General features: G+C 36.7%; 1 long non-coding RNA gene across 1 annotated transcript; it reads left to right on the forward strand.

Moving 5' to 3' along the window:
• Window positions 1–1,712: 1,712 nt before the first annotated feature.
• LOC148128877 (uncharacterized) lies at window positions 1,713–3,760 on the forward strand. Its single transcript, XR_015746059.1, has 4 exons — window positions 1,713–1,782; window positions 2,319–2,426; window positions 2,973–3,025; window positions 3,715–3,760. It is a non-coding gene; the product is annotated as an uncharacterized LOC148128877 (long non-coding RNA).
• Window positions 3,761–4,392: the final 632 nt, after the last annotated feature.

Here is a 4,392-nt window from a genome sequence, read left to right on the forward strand (position 1 = left end):
ATATAATAATATAAGGAAATTAGATATAGCCCCTGATACCAGTGTAATTGCAAAAAACTTGTTCATGGATATGGCAGAGAAAAATTGCAAAACAACTTGCAGCAACCAATTGTTTTTGTCTGTGGGGGAACCACCACAGGAGAACAATGGCCGTGGCAAGCCTTGGAAGCCTCACCATCACTGTTCAACAACATGTCTTCTGTAGGAAACATAACAGCTAGAACAGTTTCTGATCCACTTATCTGGACAATTACCACCAACTTAATTGGTAGAAACTGCTTTTCCCGAAATGGGTCCACTCCAGTAGGACACCTCCTTTGCTTAGGTACATGGGATAATTCCTACCAGATCTGGACAGCACCTGACAATGCTACCACCATACCTGCCAAGTTCAACACCTCCCTCCTCCCCTATCTCAATGACACAACATCTTCCCAAAACTGGACAGCCCCAAATAACATGTATTGGATTTGTGGTAACCTAGCCTATCCGTCCCTTCCTGCAGATTGGCAAGGGTCATGTGTATTGGGGTGGATAAGACCTTCCTTTTTCCTCCTCCCGATCTCCATTAAGCAAGAAGTAGGCATCCCTGTGTATGATACATTATCCGCAGGAAAAGAAACACCGATAATGCCTTTGCAGGCTTCCCTGTCAATCAGAATATACAGGGGATACCTGGACCTAACCCCCACATATATATGATTAATAGAATTATTAAACACAAGCTGTTTTAGATTTAGCTGGCCAACGTATAGACAAAGCTCTAAACACTCTAGCAACTGCCACAAACAAATTGCGCACAGCTGTCTACCAAAATCGCTTGGCTTTAGATTACATACTAGCCAAAGAAGGAGGGGTGTGTGGTAGGTTCAATCTTACGAATTGTTGTCTTCAAATTGATAAAGTTGGCAAAGTAGTAGCACAATTAACAACTGAGATGCGACAATTAACCTATAATCCTAATCAAGTATGGCAAGGTATTGATCTTAAAAATATTTTTAGTTCCTGGTTCCCAAAACTACCAGGATTACAAGCTATAGTAGCTCTCATAGGTATAATTGCTATAGGATGCGTTATTCTTCCATGTGTATTACCAATTTTTATTCGCACTATCTCCAATAGTCTATCCTTGTTAGCTGAAAAGCGCGCCATTGCACAGGTTAATGCCCTCTGGTAAAAGGAACCTCTGTACAAAGTCATACCTCAGAAGACCCTGATGCGTGCACTCGCACGAGTTTTTTGCATGGGCAGTGACGAAGATCCAGAAGAAATTTCTTTCTATGAAACTAAAACAGAGGAGATGCAGTAATAAATTAGTTTCTACAGCTTCGGTACAGGCTAGGCCTCACGTGGGCTGAAAGCGTACCAGGAACAGAGATCATCAATCAACAAACACGTCATCATGGGCGAATAACTGTAATGCGGGCGCTGATTTGTTACCTTGTACCTTTCACACTGACCATGTAACTGTGATTGGATGTTACTATGTGTGCACTAATATTCCTACTCATGTAACTTAATGATTGGATAGAATTCACTGCTTGTGACGTATCACTGTGTGTTTTTTAATAAAAGAGCTTCCCGAACTTGTGATCGGGGCAGCTCATCCAAGATAGAACCTGAGTTGGTGTCTTTCTTGATGCATTCGACCACCCAGTGGGCAGCCTTCCAAATGCGGAGCAAAGCCGCAATTAAATAGATACACTTCTCACATTCTTGACTAAAAATGAAACCAATATAACTACAGCAAGCTCCAGAAAAATGAAGAAACCTTCTGATGAGGTAAAAGCAACCTAGATAAATAATCCTAACAGGTGCACTATCAAAGTATTACAAGATTTGGTTATCTAGATGTCTTTTTTATTCCAAGAGCTTAAATTGATGTGAATTAATTGCACATTCATTTCTATAAAGACAATTACTGTTTTTGAGTAAAAGACTTGTTAGGTAGTTTATAGTAATGTGCATGTGCCAAGACCACTTCTCTGCCTGATTCCCATCCCTATATACAAGGATAAGCGGCTGTGTGTATATATGTAAGGTTTTACAAACTCTGACCAGCATTTGGGGAGAGTGGAGTATAGCACAAAGGTAAAGTAATTGAAACATGAAAACAAAGAAAAACAGAATGAGGTTCATCAGAATTAAACCAGAAATTTCAGATATGATGATTTTAAGAAAACAGGATTGATAAAGCTGTTGTTCCTTTTAAAGGGTAGGTTGGCCTGAATATACTTTTTTTCTGGGGAAAAGAGCTTTTACATTCAAATACGTGAAGGCCCACCTTCCACTTTACTTCTCTTTGTTTAACCTTGCAGATACCAAAGCAGGGAATTCGACAATATGGGAGTAGCATCAATTGGCGATTGGCTGTTTCAGTGACAACAGTGATGGTGGTTGTTATTTTAATAATTTGTTTGATTGAGGTAAGCTAAAATATTTTTCTAGAGATCCTTATATTAATTTATTTACCCACTATATCTCAAAGTCCAGTAATGAAAAGATAAATTTCTACAAACTCTCAATTTATATACTGCTTTAGTGAATCCCTAGCATTTCCTTGAACACCGTAACTCAGAAACCACATTACTGCAGCCAGGATTTAATATAATATATTCAACCTCAAAAAAAGGGTGGGACTGATTTTTTTAAAAATTTTGGTGAAGCGGACAAATCATGACTAAATGGGTGTATTAAGTTTGGATTCATTCCATCTTAAATTCTGAGAGGGAACCTCTGGCTGGTAGGCTTGATTTGGTCCATAAGACCTTCTTATAAGGTTTACCATGACCATGTTGGAGACCCCACACCTTTTTATAAGCAGAAGATAGAGAAAAAAGAAAAGTTCCTTACTGAGAAGCAGAGGGGGGGAAAACATTGTTCTCTGTGTCAGTCATTGATTCTTTTTCCTCACTGTGAAAAATCTTTACATTTATCCCTCACAATCACACCTCTCTTTTTTGATTAAACAGATCCGTTCTCATCAAACTTCCAAAGGGACAGATGGAATGCCTCCTGTAAAACGGTAACTCTTGCCTGGAGATACTTAGTTTTTGCAATTCTATACTGTGAAAATCCTGTTTATGAGGAACAGCCTCAATATTAAGTGGCAATGCACTTATAAGTTTCACTCTTAAAAAGCAAATTTTAATTCACAAGATGCTGCATCTAAAAGTTGTAAACACTGAAAACATCACCAAATAATCTCATTTTTTGCTGGCTGAATTTATATGTTTAGCATTGGCTTCCTGTTACCTTCCTCAACTGGCCTCATATCCTCCCCCCCCCCCTCCTCTTGGCAACTTTGAATTATTTTCAGTGCTGAACAAACATTAAAATTCAGATTTCCAGTGTGACATGCATGCTAACGAAGCCAAAAAATAAATAAAATCTCAAATAGCTACATGGTTACCTGCAACCTGCACTCTTAAAACTCTGGGGACAATTGCAGGTGTGTGTTTCAGCATAAGAGGTTATTATTAAGGCTTCTTCTGCTCTGCACACTGTTTGTAAATGCACAGAAGAGTCTTGTGACTGAAAAGGCCTTTTGAGTCCATTTTGAGAAACGGAAATAAATACATCTTTCATTTAAATGATAAGAGTTTGTGTATTCCTCCAGTACAGAAATGTATGCCATATTTGGTTTGAACATTGTCAACAGGGCTTTATCCAGTCTGAGATCTCACTATTTTTCTCTTTAATTGTTTCTTTAAGGACGTTTCTGGATAGACCGAAGAAAGATACACCTGAAAACCAGGTACAAATTTTATTTAGTTTTTCACATTAAAAACAAAAATCTCTTTTTAGTGGACAACATATTTCCGGGTCATCACCTTTACATACAAATATGACAATAGTTATACATTCATATATGCATACTTAATTCTATTATTACCTTTTCCATTCCAAATTTTCAGTAAGGAGAGAAACAAACACATTAATTCTAGCCTCTTTAATTAATCTCAATCGAAACATCTTTTTGTTTCATTTCAATTATTTCAAATATAATCCTTTAATATTTATTTTAAAATAAAGATAAACAATATGAGTTTGCCTAACAATAATAATAATAACGATAATAATAATAAAAAGTTACCAATGTCTCTCCTTGCTTTTAATAGTCTATGTTAACTTATTAATTTAATTGGTTCTTTAGTCTGTCATATTCCCTTTCCATTACACATTCTTTTTATAAATTCTAGATTAATACAAATTTTAACACTAAAAAAAACAACAAGTATAGGTTTCTCCCCTTTTACTGCTTTGGGTGTGACACCTCAATGATTAAAATATACCTTTATTCCTTCATCTTGATTCCCAATAAACCATTACTTTTAAGAAGTTAAAATAATAATCATTACATCTTTTCATTTAGATTCCGCAGCATATTTC

This window comes from Notechis scutatus, chromosome Z (assembly GCF_049901735.1).
Source record: "Notechis scutatus isolate UNSWTSFEM ecotype Mainland chromosome Z, rNotScu1.2, whole genome shotgun sequence".
Taxonomy (NCBI): Eukaryota; Metazoa; Chordata; class Lepidosauria; order Squamata; family Elapidae; genus Notechis; species Notechis scutatus.